At 44.3% G+C, this 16822-nt stretch overlaps 1 protein-coding gene across 15 annotated transcripts in view; it reads left to right on the top strand.

Moving 5' to 3' along the window:
• The window catches only part of GULP1 (GULP PTB domain containing engulfment adaptor 1), a 1414565-nt gene that overhangs the window by 22580 nt on the left and 1375163 nt on the right, over positions 1–16822 (top strand). For 3 of the 15 annotated variants that reach the window (XM_073646313.1, XM_073646310.1, XM_073646305.1), the window contains exon 2: positions 2610–2832. The exons of the other annotated variants lie outside the window; for them this stretch is intronic. The gene's annotated coding sequence lies outside the window, so the exon portion shown is untranslated. The remainder of the gene's footprint in view (positions 1–2609; positions 2833–16822) is intronic. 15 annotated transcript variants of the gene reach the window in all.

Raw genomic sequence — 16822 nt, 5'->3', positions numbered from 1 at the left:
ATCCCTCATCCTGGTGTGCAAGTCCCCCCTCATCCCTCTTCCTGGTATGTATGGCATTCTTCATCCCTCATTCTTGTATGTATGCCCCCTCATCCCCATCCTGGTATGTATGGCACCTTTCATCTTGGTACGTTTGGCCTCCCTCATCCCTCATCCTGGTATATATGGCACCCTTCACCCCTCATCCTGGTATATATGCCCCCCTCATCCCTCTTCCTGGTATGTATGGCACCCTTCATCCCTCTTACTGATCTTCTTGGCACCCCTCCATCCTGGTATGCTTAGCACCCCTCTTCCTGGTATGTATGGCCCCCCTCATCCCTCTTCATGGTATGCTTGGCACCCCCTGATCCCCATCACGCTGCACACAAAAAATAAAGAATTATACTCACCTCCTCTACACCACAGCTGCATCCTACTTTGCTGCTGACGGGGATTTCACTGTGTGAGCCGCTCATGCCGTAACTGCTGTGCGCCCTCACACTGTGAGATGCTGTGCCGGAATAGTCACTGCTCCCCACGCTGGGACTGTGTGCATGGGGAGCAGTGACCATTCACTCACATTAATAGCACGGACACTGTACCAGCTGCGCGGCTCCTGCTGTGGCCGGCTGTCATGTGTGCCCACTATTTAAGTCCAAGAATATTCACTACAACCCATGGGAGTGGATTGTATAAACACCACCCGATCTTTTGGTGTTCTCATAAAACACGCCCTTTTAAACATGACTGCTTAACTTTCTCTGCACCTACTATGCAGGAGAAGACTTCCATGTTTCACATCACTGAAACATATCTCCCCTTCAGTATTATGCGTGTGACTTTGTCACATATCACCCCCCTCTGCCCAAAGCTGGGGGTTTTGGCACCTTCACTTGCTAAACTTGGCAGTTTGGACAGGGCATCTGCGTTACCATATAGTTTTCCGAGCCTATGCTCCACCGAAAAACTAAAGTCCTGAAGCGCTAGAAACTACCTAGTCACCCGGGCATTTTTCCCCATCCTTTCCCTCATCCATCTCAGGGGAGCATGATCTGACACTAGCCTGAATTTGCAGCCTAATAATTAGTATCGCACTGTGTCAATTGCCCACTTGATGACCAGGCATTCTTTTTCCACAATAGCATAGTTCTTTTTGCAGGCCAAGAGTTTTCTGCTTAGATAAAGAATGGGATGTTCCTCCCCATTTACTTCTTGTTATAAGACGAGCCGTATGCCGACCTCTGAGGCGTCTGCCTGGATCACAAACTCTTTATTGAAGTCAGGGGCTACGAGGGGCATTCATTAAAGATTTCTCCTGACCCGCTTCTATTTATCACAGGACGCTTAAACTTCACATGTGTAATGATATAAGTCTCTATAGGTTATGTGCCAATTTGCAACTCAGATCTGATAACGGTCTTGATTTTACAGGTGCTGAAGTGGTGGGAGGTATGATAATGGACCCAGTGGAATACAGAGCAGTCATCAAGCTCCTTTACTTGAAAGGCTGCACACCAAAGGAGACGTTCGATGAGATGATAGAGGTTTATGGTGGTGATTCCCCATCATATGATGTAGTCAAGACCTGGCATCGTCAATAGAAATGTGGTCAGACTTTGATGCAAACAGCTCCAATTCCAGGGCGACCCCACTCTGCTATTGATGAACACACCATCCAGCAAGTGGAGGTCGTCATTTTGGAAAATCGCCACGTAACCATTCACCACCTAGCCCAAAATGTCAAGATTAGTGTGGGGTCCGTGGAAAAAATCATCCAAGACCATCTTCACATGCATAAGGTATCCGCTCGATGGGTTCCCCAGCTGCTCACACCTTTGCAGAAGCAGAAACGACTCAAATGCTCTCAGGCGCAAATGACGATGTGCCATCGAAACCAGGAGGACTTTTTCAACAGACTGATTACACTGGAGGAAAGCTAGGTCCATCACGACTCACCGCCTCCAAAGAAAGCACGTGACCAACCCTCGGCAGGCAAGATCATGCTCACAGTATTTTGGGACCAGCACGGAGTAGTATTGATGGATTTCCTAGCAAAGGGTACCATGATCACTGGGTCATACTAAGCTTCACTGCTGCGGAAATTGCGGGAGGCCATCAAAGCCAAGAGACGTGGCATGCTCACCAAAGGGCTCCGCCTTCTGCAAGACAATGCACCAGTTCACAACTCACATGTTGCCCAAATGGAAGCATGCTCCTATGGCTTTGAAATTCCACCGCATCCCCCTTATTCACTCGACCTTGCACCAGCAGACTTCAACCTCTTTCCAAAAATTAAGTTATTTTTTGAAGGGGAAGCATTTTCCAGATGATGAGACTCAAATGTGGCTTTTGGAGCAACCTGTCGACTTCTACAAGCAGGGTATTTACAGTTGCTTAAAGAGATGGAAGAAGTGTGTGTCCCTAGGTGGCACCTATGTAGAGATGGACTAATTACTCTGCCAAGTTTCATTGCTCTCAGTCCACAGGAAGTGGGTCAGGGTAAATCTTTAATGAACGCCCCTCGTATCAAGACGGGCTGCTTACACAGGGCGAGCTTCAATTCTTGGAACGTCAACTCTGCCTCAGAAAACCACTTGGTCATCCCTGTCTTCGTTCCTTTTAAACAGGTCGGTCAGGGGTGCCGCTATCGTGGCGAAATTCGGGATAAATCGCCGAGCTGCTCTTAGACTCCTCGATGACGCCCAGGCTCAACATTCTCCTCACCTCCTTTGAGATCACCTTCCGGCAGGCTTCGGGGATTCGATACAGCCTCTGGTTCACCCGTATATGCGGCTTTGTCAAGATCTCATGCTCCACAACTTGGGTACATTCGGGCAACTCTGCAAACAGGTAGGTCTCGGTTTCTCTGCAGCAGTTCTCGGCAGTATTGATTTTGGGCCAGTGATAGTGTCTCTGCCACTGTGACGTCCTCTACCCTGGCTTCAGGATTGGCCTCCAGATACGTAGCTTCCAAAGGTTCTCTGTCCCTCCATGGCTTAAGCAAGTTTATGTGGTAGATCTGGTACGGCTTTCTTCTTCCTGACGGCTGAAGTTTATAATTTACTTCACTCAACTTCTCGACCACCTCGTACGGCCCTTGACACTTGGCCAGAAATTTACTTTCGACCGTGGATACTGATATTAATACCCGGTCTCCAGGGCTGAACTGTCTCAGCCTTGTGGCTCGATTATAGACCCTCGACTGGGCTTCTTGTGCCTGTAAAGGGCTCTCCTTCACAATTGGCATCACCCTCTCGATCCAGTCATGCATTTGAGCCACATGCTCGATGGCGCTCCAGGTGGGTGTAATCTCTGCTTCCCAGGTCTCCTTTGCTATGTCCAGAAGTCCCCGAGGGTGCCATCCGTATAGCAGCTCAAACGGTGAGAATCCCGTAAAGCACTGGGGAACTTTCCTAATGGAGAAAAGCAGGTATGGCAACATGCAATCCCAGTGTTGCCCATCCTTCTCTACGACCTTCTTCAGCATAGACTTCAAGGTCTTGTTGAATCTCTCCACCAGGCCGTCCGTCTGCGATGGTATACAGATATCCGGAGTTGTGTAATCTGGAGAGCCTTACACAACTCCCTCATCACCTTAGACATAAAAGGAATTCCCTGGTCCGTCAGGATCTCCTTTGGTAGGGCCGTCCAGGAGAAAATATGAACAAACTCTCTGGCGATATGCCTGGCAGAGGAGTTTCACAGTGGTACCGCCTCCGGATACCGAGTTGCATAGACCAACACTAACAGGATGTATCGGTGCCACCTGGCGGACTTGACCAGGGTCCCGACAAGGTCCATGGCAATCCGGTCAAACGGGACCTCAATAATAGGCAACGGTACTAAGGGGCTGCGGAAGTGGGATACAGGAGCAATTAGCTGACAGGTGGGGCAAGACCGGTAGTAATTCACAATTTCTCTGTGACATCCAGGCCAGTAGTACCTCTGCAGGACCATCTCCCGAGTTTTGTCTACCCCTAGTTGCCCACCCAAGATATGAGAATGGGCCAGGTCTAATACCTTTCTCCTATAGGGACCCGGCACCACCAGCTTCTCTATCACTTCCCCTTTTGGCTTAGTGACCCTGTAAAGAAGTTCCCCATTGAGTGTAAAATATGGGAACCTGGTGTCAGCCCCCCCCTCTTGAGCAACCCCATTGATTACAGACATGTTATCAAATGCATTCTTCAAGGTAAGATCCTGCATTTGAGTAGTACCAATATTTCCTCCAGACACCCCCAAATCCGGAGTCTCGTCCTCGTCACCAGCAAGGATACACAGTGGGAACTCATCTGCCTCTGACTGCGATGGTGATGCATCATAGTGTAATCGGCTCTTGTTTGAGACACTTGGTACTCCCGCTTTCCGCCACAAGTCCCAGAACAGGCTGAAGTCCTGCCCTATTATTACCGGGTGGAGCAGGCCCTTAACCACCCCAAATTCATGGGACTCAGCCCCTCAGTCAGTTTGCATCGTCACTCTGGCAATAGGGTAATCCTTGGCGTCCCCATGAATGCACCGTACACCAATGTTCTTTCCGGGGATCAACTGATGTGGGAGCGTGGCCCTTATCAGAGTTCACAAACTCCATGAGTCCAAGAGTCCTGCCACCAGTACCCCATTAATGGTCACTGCACATGAATGTGGCCCCTCACCGGTCTGATATTCCACACTGGAGGCAAGGTAGGTATAGTAGGAACAACGACATCCCAGGCTATAGTCCATCTGTTCAGGGGGCAGAGGGCGGCTACATTGCCTGGGCTGTGACATCTCCAGCATATAATATCACCCGCAGAGACCTTGGGCATTACATCCTCCATCCCTTTGGACCTTGGATGCCCTACCCCTTTTTTGGCCTCTGCCCCCTGGTGAGTCCCCCAGTATGGAGTGAGCTGCTTTCCCAAGGAACCCTTGACCCCCTGATACCTCTCGAACAGACCAACAAGTTCATCAGCGTTCCGGGGATCACCCTGGGCAACCCAAGTCTGTATTCGCCTTGGCAGGGAATGTAGAAACCTGTCCATAACCACTTGCTCTACCATCTGTGCAGGGGTTGAGCACTCCGGCTGAAGCCCTTTTTTGAACAGGTGTGATAAGTCAAACATTTGGAAATGGGGTGTTTGGCACAGTAATACGCCCAGCAGTGGACCTGCTGCGCCCTGACAGTCATCGTCACCCCCAAACGCTCGAGAATTTCAGTTTTTAGTTTTCCATATTCATTGGCGTCTTGCAGGGCCAAGTCATAGTAAGACGTCTGGGCTTTCCTCTGTCAAGTATTTTGCGCCAGCACCTCTGCCCATTGCTCTGGCGGAAGCTTCTCCCTCTCGGCAACCCTCTCAAACACCGTCAGAAAGACTTCTACGTCGTTACCCGGGGTCATTTTGTGCAGAGCTCCCCTTACCGCCTTCCGGATAGAAAAATTGTCCACTGACCTTAGAGCGGTAGCTGTCGCCGTGCCACGAATCGCCTCAGTGAGCAAATCTATTTGCTGCTGCTGTTGTCGGCGCTGGTCCTGTTGCAGTTGCTGCAATAGCTGCTGCATAAGTAGCTTAGTTGTCTCCTGTTGCACCATCTGCTGTTGCTGCTGCTGCTCTCTGTGCTGCTGTAGCTGCTGCTAGTGCTGCGCCTGCTGTGCTTGCACCTAATGCTTAATTAGATCCTCCATTTTGTCCGGCGTCACTTGCTGGCTTATGGCATACTACACCCAGGACATGCTGCACCTTTTGTAACAGTCGCACGTGTTCGCTGGGATCGCTGCCCGCAACATCAACTGTTGTAGAGTTGCTCGCTCTGCTGTACTCAGAGGTAGCACGGAACACTGTCTCTATAAATTTTTAGGGTTGGTTTATTAAACGTCATAAACCAACCTAGAGTCCATAAAGTAAATACAGCCCACTCGGCATAACGGCAAAACAAAATACAAAGATGCAGCACAGTCCGTATATCGGCCGGGGTCCGGCCACTCATGGTTAAACACACACGATTCAGCACAATACATGCAAGCTCCTCTCTGGAGCAAGCCTCTCCAGAAACTGACCAACACCTGAGTCAAAAGGCTGGCTATTTATAGCCCTGTCCACACCCTGAGGTGGAGATATGGAGAACAACCTCCCTCCCGCTCTATGGTTGTTCTCATAAAACACACCCTTTTAAACATGGCTGCTTAATTCTCTCTGCACCTGCTATGCCAGAGAAGACTTCCATGTTTCACATCATTGAAGCTAACCGCCTCAGTGAAACATATCTCCCCTCCAGTATTCTGCCAGTGACTTTGTCACAATAGATAGATAATAGATAGATAATAGATATATGAATAGATATATGGATAGATAGATAATTGGATTGATCAATAGATAATAGATAGATATATGGATAGATAGATTGATAGATGGATAGATAATTAGGTATATAATAGATAAATAGATAGATAATAGATATATGGATAGATAATTGGATAAGGGAAATCCAGAAGATGGTACACGAAGACAAAGAGGAATATTTCAGCGTCTGGAGGAACGACATTACCAACTCACAGAAACTGTCAGGACTTCGAATATTTTTTATTACATTTTGGCCATTTTTGCCCTCTTTCAAGATGGTGTCTTTTGTCTCATGTGCCCCTTGTCTTCCTGCTTTATAACTCCACCCCAGCCTCTAGGCAGTGCTAGAGTATTCTGCTTGTGACCTGTTCCTGGTGGTTTCCTAGTTTCCTGCTCTCCCCTGCAGACCTGTGTGGATCTCCTGTTACCTGCTCGGATCTCCTGTTACCTGCTCTTAGAGATTCTGCTGCATTCACTTGTCACCAGCATTCCTCCTTCTCCTGGCTGCTCCTGCTGCTTCCTCAGAGCCTCAGTCCTCACCTGCATTTTGCTAACCAGTAAGCTGGTTTCTGCTCTGACTCACCTCCATTAGATAGTGCAGCACAGACCCGTGCTCTGCAACTATCAGGGACTTCCTACCCAGGCCTCCCTGGATTATATAATATATATTGTATGGACTTCCTTGCATCTATATATATATTTGTGTATGGACTTGATAAAGACTTACTTGTTTTCTAGCATCCTCTAGTGTGAACTGTGCTTTACAGACTGCTCTGCTGATTGCATTTTCCCCTGAGTGTTTATGGACTTTCAGTTTTCTTCTGCACTTGTTTGAAACATCGTGTGTTTATAATATAAACTTTGACATCTATAAACTGTGTTCTGTAGTATCTTTGTTCCACGCAAAGAGACTCCTGTGGTATTCATTATAATTATTACAGAAACTGACGATATACCAGAACCTACAGAGGGAATACAAACTGGCCCCATATCTAGAGAAACTACCAAACCCCTTAGAGCGACAGATCCTGAGCCGGTACAGACTGAGCGCCAACAGCCTACTCATTGAATCAGAGCGGCACCGACAGAACTACATTCCCGAGAACGCGGACTCTGCCAGCAGTGTCCCCAGGAGGTCGTGGAGGATGAGACCCACTTTTTGCTGAGTTGCCATCAATACTCCGTATTGAGGGACACTCCCTTCATGAGACTCTCCGATCTCTTCCCAGACCTCACCTCCATGGAGGAGGAAGAGAAACTGCCTATACTACTGGGGGAAGAGGAAAGTGCAGCGGCCATAGCAGCGCAATATGCCTGCCACAGACTTAGAGAAGCCTCTTATGTCATGGACCACTATACCCTACCCTTGATGTCTCCCTATCACTATCCCCATCCCCCCATTATTTTACCACTTGCTTTGGCAATGCTAACATGTACTTAGTCCTGCCAATAAAGCCCATTTGATTTGATTTGATTTGATTTGATTTGATTTGATTTGGATAGACAGATACATAGATAATAGATAGCTATATGGATAGATAGGTATATGGATAGATAGATAGATAATAGATAGATAAATAATAGACTGACAGATAATTAGATACAAAAGATACGGAGACAGCAAACGATGATAGTGAAAAAATAGGTGGTTTTAATGGCCCACATGGCAACGTTTTGGTCCAGCAGTGGGGATCTTTTCACTAATGTGACTGTTCTGGAGGACAGCAGGCTATACACTGACACAGGAGTGTAATCACTTCTGTGTCAGTGTACAGGCTGAGCTGCCGGCAGAGAGGTCACACGAGTTCATCGTAATAGGGAGGTCACATTTCACAATGTGGCCGTTCTATTCATGACATCGACATGGGACACTCAGATTATATGGACTACGGCAGACAGGTGAGGATTATGGTGGTTTATTATTTTTTATTTATTTCCGGAGACTTGGACATCATGGATTAGGTGTTAATGTGAGTATATGCACATGCGCGGGGTCCGGGCGCCGTGCAGGCTCGATCCGGAAACATTCTTCCTCTTCCGGTGTCATGTGGCCAATCTCAGTGCGCACGCGCCGGAATAATATGGCGGCCAGATCGGAGGGAGCTTCCTACAGCCGGGACAAATCTAGGTAATTACACTTTGATCTATAAATACAAGACTGGATGAGCTGCTCAAATACCACTCCTTTCCCCTGATGAAGCCACAGTGGTAGTGGCGATACGTGTGGGGTTGCGGTCTTCTTGGCCTCCTGGGTGTACATGGGTACACTGTCACCTCTAGCTTACAGGTCTTATCTAAGGATCTTATAATGCTGGTACAGGGATAATCATCTCCCTCCCATCCCCTCTTGGTAAATTGTGCATTTCTCTATGAATAGTACTGATAGCATTTTCTATCAAAGAAAAATATTTATTTATTTCTTTAACCGCTTCCCGACCACCCACTGTATATAAACGTCGGCGCTGCCTGGGCTCTGTGCAGCGCCGACATTTATAAACGGTCGGTGGTTCCGCAGCGCTCAGGACCCCCAGGGTCCTGCAGGTGCTGCGGTTGCGGTTCAGATCAGTAGCAGTGACAGGGGACATCATTGGGACCTGACTGGATCAGGTCCCAATGATGTTAACCCTTTGCTATCTTCTAGATGCCGCGATCTATAGCGATCGCGGCATTTAGAAGATAGTGAGAGGAGAGGGGGTCGTCCACTTACCTCTGCGATGGCCCCCTGATGTCTGAGAGGTCCTGGCGTTGTCATGGCAGCCGGAGGTCACATGACCGCCTCCGGGTCTGCCATGTACGGTGTCCTGCTAGGCTCAGCCTGCAGCTCAGTCTAGCAGGAGATAATGACCGTTTTACACTGTCAGCAGAGCTCTCATGCAATGCAATACATGTCTATTGCATTGCATGAGAACAGTGATTACAAAAATAAAAATTAATGTCCCACACAGGGATTAAGTAAAAATGTAAAAAAAAAAGTCTAAAAAATGTTTTCAAACTGTTAAAAAAAAAAAAAAATCCCAAAATAAATAAATAAAATATTAAACCAATAAATCCGTATATTTATGCAAAAACAGAAAAAGTACACATATTTGGTATCGCCGCGTCCGAAACAACCCGATCTATAAAACTGTCACAGTAATTAACTCCTTCTGTGCACACCGTAAAAAAAATAAATAAAAACCGGAGCAAAAAACTATGCTTTTTCATCATATCGCCAAACAAAAGTGCAATAAAATTCGATCAAAAAGCCAAATGGAAATAAAATGGTACCGCTGAAAATGTCATCTTGTTCCGCAAAAAAAAAAGCCGCCAAACAGCTCCATCAGCCGAAAAATAAAAAAGTTATAGCTCTCAGAATAAAGCGATGTAAAAAAAATATTTTTTCTATAAAATAGTTTTATTGTATAAAAGCACCATAAAAATAAATATATGGTAAGTGTAGTATCGCTGTAAACGTACTGACCCGAAGAATAACGCTGCCTTATCAATTTTACGACACGCAGAATGGCATTAAAATAAACCTCAAAAAACAATTCCTGAATTGTTGGTTTTTGTTAATTTTAACTCCCAAAAAATGGAATAGAAAGCTATCAAAAAATATCACGTACCCAAAAATGGTACCAATAAAAATGTCAACTCGTCCCGCAAAAAACAAGCACTCACATGACTCTGTCGGCCGAAATATGGAAAAATTATAGCTCTCAAAATATGGCGATGCAAAAACTAGATTTTGCAAAAAAAAGCGTCTTTTAGTGTATGACAGCTGTCAATAATAAAAACCCGATATCAATCTAACATCGCTGTAATCACACTGACCCGAAGAATAAAGTAATCTAATCACTTATACCACACGAGGAACGGCGTAAAAAATAAATAAAACCAATTCTTCATCTGCTATTGATTTGTTTATTATGTCTCCCAAAGATAGTAGTAAGGCTCTGCTCACATTTACCTGGCTTTCTGCGCTGAGCGCTTACATCGGGGTTTCCGTGTAAATCTCTGAAATACGTGATTCAAACGGAACCCATGACGGAAGATTCCCTGTAATGAGGCAGATATAGGCACTGTGGATGCCGTCTGGCCTGTGATCCCACGGTGTCAGTTTTTTTAGGCGTGCATAAAAGTGCGGTTGGCCACAATTTTGTGCACTTCTGAAAAAAAGGACACCGCTAAACAGAGGCCAGACGGAGTCCAGAGTAACTCTGCTGCCTCGTTATAGTGAATGGATCCCGCAGGGGTTTCATCTGAATTACATCACTTGGAAATTTAGATGGAAACCCCGATGTAAGTGCTCAGCCTAGAGCGCTGTATAAATGTTATGTAAAATGTTTCCAATAAAAGCTTCAACTCAGTCCTCAAAAAAAGCTAGTCCCCACTCAGGTCCGTTATCTGTTAAAAATAGAAGGGACTTCCAAGTTACTGGTAGCAGAAAGGCTCTGGAAAAGCGAAATGGCCCTTGCCCCCCAAAAGAAATTCAGAAAATTTTGTGCTCCCAAATCCAAATGCCTCCCTCTCCTCTGAGTCCCACAATGTGCGCCTAAACTACAATTAGGGTCTACATGTTTGGCATTCCTGTAGCGATGAGAGCGTGCCTAATTTACAGGTGCATGTCTCCAGAAGCACAATCTGGGCACAACGTACTGGTCACTACAGCGTACTAGTCACTTCAACGGCAGTTTGAAATTTTCACTCAGCAACATCTGCTGCTTGTTTCTGGAAAAGACCCATGGAGTCAAAATCGTCACTACACCTCTAGGTAAATTCCCAAGGGGGTATCATTTCCAAAATGGGGTCACTTGAGGGTGGATTCTGCTCTTCTAGCACTTAGGGGTATATGGAGTCCGCAAACTATTCTACAATAATTTGTTCTCCAAGCGTCAAATAGCGCTCCGTCCCTCTGGATCTCGCCGTATGGCTAAGCTGTACGGTACAGCCACATATGGGGTATTACCACGTTTAGAAGAAATTGTGTGACACATTTCGGCACCATTTTTATCCATTGCCCTGTGTGAAAATGTAGAATCTGAGGGTAAAACATTTTTTTGTGGTAAAAATATAATTATGTTTTCTTCACTGCCGAATGGTATAGATTTAAAAATTTAAAAATACTCACTACTTCCCTAGATGAATTCCTTGAGAGGTGTAGTTTACAAAATGGGGTCACTTGTGGGGGTTTCTGCTGTTTCGGCATGTCAGCGACTCTTCAAATGTGACATGGTGTCTGCAACCTATCCCAGCCAACAGAGCGCTCCTTTCTCTTCTGAACCCTGCCGTACACCAAAGCAGTGATTTTCCCCCACATATGGGGTATCCGCGTACTCAGGAGAAATTGCTCAACAAATTTCATGGTGCAATTTCTCCTGTTACCCTTATGATAATGCAAAATTACTGGATGAAAAACATTTTTGTGGGAAAGATGTGAAAATTTTATTTTTACGGCTCAATATTATAAACTTCTGTGTAGCACCTGGGGGTGCAAGGAGCTCGCCACACATCTAGATAAGTTCCCTAAGGGGTCTGGTTTCCAAAATAGTGTCCCTTGTGGGGGGTTTCCACTGTTTGGGCACATCAGGAGCTCTCCAAACGCAACATGGCGTCCGCTAATTATTCAAAAAATTTTGCATTCAAAAAGTCTAATGGCGCTCCTTCCCTTCCGAACCCTGCAGTGTGCCCAAACAGTGGTTTTCCCTCACATATGGGGTATCGGCTTACTCAGGAGAAATTGCACTACAAATTGTGTAGTCCATTTTTTCTTGTTACCCTTGTGAAAATAAAAAAAATTGGGTCTAAAGTAACATTTTTGTGAAAAAAAGTTAAATGTTCATTGTTTTCTTCCACATTCCAAAAATTCCTGTGAAGCACCTGAAGGGTTAATAAACTTCTTGAATGTGGTTTTGAGCACCTTGAGGGGTGCAGTTTTTAGAATGGTGTCACTTTTGGGTATTTTCTGTCATAAAGGCCCTTCAAAGTCACTTCAAATAAGATGTGGTCCCTAAAAAAAATGTTTTTGTAAATTTTGTTGGAAAAATGAGAAATCGCTGGTCAAATTTTAACCCTTAGAACTTCCTAAAGTAGACATGTGGGGAAAGTTATTTATTAACTGTTTTGTGTGACATATCTCTCTGATTTAAGGGCATGAAAATGCAAAGTTTGAAAATTGCAAAATTTTCAAAATTTTTGCCAAATTTCCGATTTTTTTCACAAATAAACGCAAGTGATATCGAAGAAATTTTACCACTATCATGAAGTACAATATGTCACGAAAAAGCAATCTCAGAATCAGGGAATCCGTTGAAGCGTTCCAGAGGTATTACCTCATGAAGTGACAGTGGTCAGAATTGAAAAAATTGGCCTGGTCCCGAAGGCGAAAACAGGCTCTGGCACGAAAAGGTCTTAACCTTGCACTAACTATCAGTGTTTCAGATAGGAGAGGGGTTTATATATATGGATTTATATGAATATGTAAATATGCTTATTGGTGACATTTTTTGAGGTCTTGACAACTATTATACTTCGATGTGGTTCATTGTTGTATCGAAGCGTTTTGCTTTTTATATGTTTTTAACTCTGCATGTTTGTCCGGTCTTGATGTATAATAAAATCATGTTGGTATATATTTAGTGCTCCCTGTCTTTCTATACATTCCTCCTCTTGCTTGTGATGTGTTATTAGTCTTGTTCTGGGTATGTGACTGGTTGACCAATACTTTGTATTTTTGATGGTGCCCTCCTCTTCCTTTGAATTTCTATTATGTGGTACAGTATCAAATGCCTTTGCAAAGTCCAGGTAAATCACATCCGCCGCATTACCAACATCCAGATTTGCACTTACCTCCTCACAGAACCCCAACATATTGGTTAGACACTGCCTATTTTTCATGAATCCATGCTGATTATCATTTATTGTATTATTCTCTGCAATATAACTCTGCAGGTCATCTCTTATGATTCCCTCAAAAACTTTGCACACTACTGATGTCAGACTTACCGGACGGTAGGTACCTGGTTCCAACTTCTTACCTTTCTTAAAAATTGGCATGACATCAGCTATCCTCCAATCCTGTGGCACTACCCCTGTTACAAGAGAGTTTAAGAAAATGAGATTCAGTGGTTTGTCAATTACTGAGCTCAATTCCCTCAGTATCCATGGATGAATACCATCTGGGGCGGGGGATTTGTCAATATTTAATTTGCTCAGACGCAAGTGTACTTCTTTTTGTGTTAAACTAGTTATATCAGGTGGTGAACTTTAATTTTTGCCCTGTTGAAAGATCCCTGGAACAGACGGTTTGTTGGTTAACATGGATGAAAAGTGCCTGCTTAATATCTCAGCCTTTTCTTTGTCCTCTATAATTATCTTGTTATTATCGTCTTTTAAGGGCCCAATACCATTTGTTTTTTTCTTTTTGGAATTGATGTATTTATAAATTTTTTGGGGATTTATTTTAATGTCGCTGGCGATTTGTTTCTCTGTACATAATTTTGCTAGCTTGATTTCTTTTTACATTTCTTATTTAGGTCTTTATACTCCTGAAATGGTATTTCTGTATTCTCGGCCTTCAAGATTTTGAATACCCTTTGTTTTTGTCTTATTAAACGTTGTACTGTCTTATTTATCCATAATTGTTTCTTATTATTCCTGAACATTTTATTACCAGAGGGTATAGATTTTCTACAGAATTTTAATAGTATTTCCTTAACCCCTTTCTGACGTGATCAGTAATAGTACGTCTTACTAACCTACTAACTAGCCTATTTGACCAGGTTCGTAGTATTACACATCACGGGATTGCACCCGCACACAAGCGGTGCGCGGCGATCGGCGCCGAGTGTCAGCTGATTCTCACAGGTGACACCCGATGCTATGTACAAGGAGCGGTCCCGCACCGCTCCCAGCATAGTAACCCCCGAAATGTCTGTGCCGGGTCCTGGTAGTTGTCATGGTGACCCAATGTCGTCATGACGACAACCGGGTCACCAAGCAAAAGGAAGTTACTTTGATCATGCACAGTGTGCGATCAAAGTAACTTCTGCCTGTGCCGCGCTGGCAAACCCTATAGCATAGAGATGGTGCTGCGTCTCTATGCTATTTAAGCGATCAGCCTACAAAAGTGAAAGTCCCACAAAGTGTTAGGCTATGTGCCCATGATGCTGAATTGAGGCGGATTTTTCCTGAGAGTTTCTGCCTCTCCCTGGCAGAAAAAACGCATGCGGATTTTACATGTATACATGCGGATGTTATGCGGTTCAATGCAAGTCAATAGCGGCGATTTCACCGCAATTACGCACAATAAATGGTTGTGCTGGGGATTTTTCCGCAGTGATAATCCATAGCGGAAATTTCCGCAGCAGGTGCATAGCACATGTGGATTATCATTGGGAAAAATGGCAGACAACTTAGCAAGCGTTTTTAATGCGTTTTCGCTGTGGAAATGCCGCAGCAGAAACGCATTAAATCCACATCAGGGGCACATAGTCTTGAAATAAAAAAAAAAAGTATCAGAAAGTGAAAAAAAAAATTATAAAAAGATCAAAATAATATATATATACTGTACCCATAAATAAATATTATTATGAAAAAAAAAAATAAAACCACACATATTTGGTATCGCCGCGTCTGGAACAATCTTACCTATAAAACTGTCCCACTTGTTAACCCCGTTAGTGAACACGGTAAAAAAAATAAATAAAAAATTAAGCATAAAACAATGATTTATCATCATACCGCCAAACAAAAAATGGAATAAAATGCGATCAAAAAGACAAATGTAATTAAAAATGGTACAGCTGAAAGCGTCATCTTGTCCCACAAAAAACAAGCTGCCATATAGCTCCATTAGCCGAAAAAGAAAATAGTTATAGCTCTCAGAATAAAGCGATACAAAAAAAATATTTTTTCTCTAAAATAGTTTTTATTGTGTAAAAGCGCCAAAGCATAAAAAAACTGTATAAATGTGGTACCGCTGTAAACGTACTGACCCGAAGAATAAAGCTGCCTTATCAATTTTACCACACACTAATCGCCATAAAAAAGCCTACAAAAAAACAATTCCTGAATTGTTGGTTTTTGTTTATTCTGCCTCACAAAAATCGGAATAGAAAGTGATCAAAAAATGTCACATGCCGAAAATGGTACCAATAAAAATGTCAACTCGTCCCGCAAAAACCAACTGTCACATGACTCTGTCGGCCGAAATATGGAAAAATTATAGCTTTCAAAATATTGCGATGCAAAAACTAGTCTTTGCAAAAATAAAAGCGTCTTCTAGTGTATGACAGCTGCCAAACATAAAAACTCGATATGAATCTGGCATCGCTGTAATCGCACTGATCCGAAGAATAAAGTCGTCTAATCATTTATACTGCACGAGGAACGGCGTAAAAAATAGGGTTGTGCTAGGGTTAGGGTTAAGGTTAGGGTTGTGCTAGAGTTAGGGTTGTGCTAGGGTTAGGTTTAGGGTTGTGCTAGGATTAGGGTTGTGCTAGGGTTAGGGTTAGAGGTGTGCCAGGTTTAGGGTTGTGCTAGGATTAGGGTTGTGCTAGGGTTAGGGTTAGAGGTGTGCCAGGTTTAGGGTTGTGCTAGGGTTAGGGTTGTGTTGGGGTTGGGATTTTTTCAAAAGTAAAGGAAAAAAAAGATGATATGGCGACTAGTGTTGAGCGCAAGTGCTCTCTACTTGAGTTTGCATCGGGTGCTCGGGTATGCACCTAGTATCGCGAGTTCTCAAGTGACATGCTCGAGTCTCTGCCCCATACGCTTCGCGGCCAAAAAAAACTCGCGGGGATTGTCTGCCATACACAAGTGATCCTCGCATTTTTTTTTGGGTGTCTAACAACCGTGAAACATGCTTGGCGGGGACTCGAGCATGTCACTTGAGCACCCGCGATACATGGTCCATACCCGAGTACCCGATGCAAACTCAAGTAGTGAGCACTTGTGCTCAAGACTAATGGCAGCTTATATAATATAATGACCTAATGTTATCAATTTCTGTGTCATACCTCTGGGTTCAAAATGTTCACTATACCCCTTGATAAAATCCTTGAGGGGTCCAGTTTCCAAAATGGCATCACTTGTGGGGAGTTTCCACTATTTTAGGCGCACCAGGGACTCTCCAATCGCGACATGGCTTCCGCTCTTGATTCCAGCCAATTTTGCGTTCAAAAAGTCACACAGTGCTCCTTGCATTCTGAACCCTGCCGTGCTCCCAAACAGTGTATTTTCCCCACATATGGGGTATCAGCTTACTCGGGAGAAATTGCACAACAGTTTTTGGGGTCCATTTTCTCCTCTTACCCTTGTGAAAATAAAACATTTGGGGCTAAAAGATAATTTTTGTGGAAAAAGTTAGATTTTTTTTATTTTCACGGCTCTACGTTATAAACTTCTGTGAAGCACTTGGTGGTTCAGGGTGCTCACCACACATCTAGATAAGTTCCTTGAGGGGTCTAGATTTTAAAATGGTGTCACTTGTGGGGGGGTTTCCACTTTTTAGGCACATTAGGGTCTCTCCAAATGCAACATGG

The sequence above is a fragment of the Phyllobates terribilis genome, unplaced genomic scaffold, assembly GCF_046119375.1.
Source record: "Phyllobates terribilis strain yellow unplaced genomic scaffold, ASM4611937v1 Scaffold_9__5_contigs__length_417890890, whole genome shotgun sequence".
Taxonomy (NCBI): Eukaryota; Metazoa; Chordata; class Amphibia; order Anura; family Dendrobatidae; genus Phyllobates; species Phyllobates terribilis.
The sequence above is the reverse complement of the archived record's forward strand: the minus strand, read 5'-3'. Positions and strand labels throughout refer to the sequence as shown.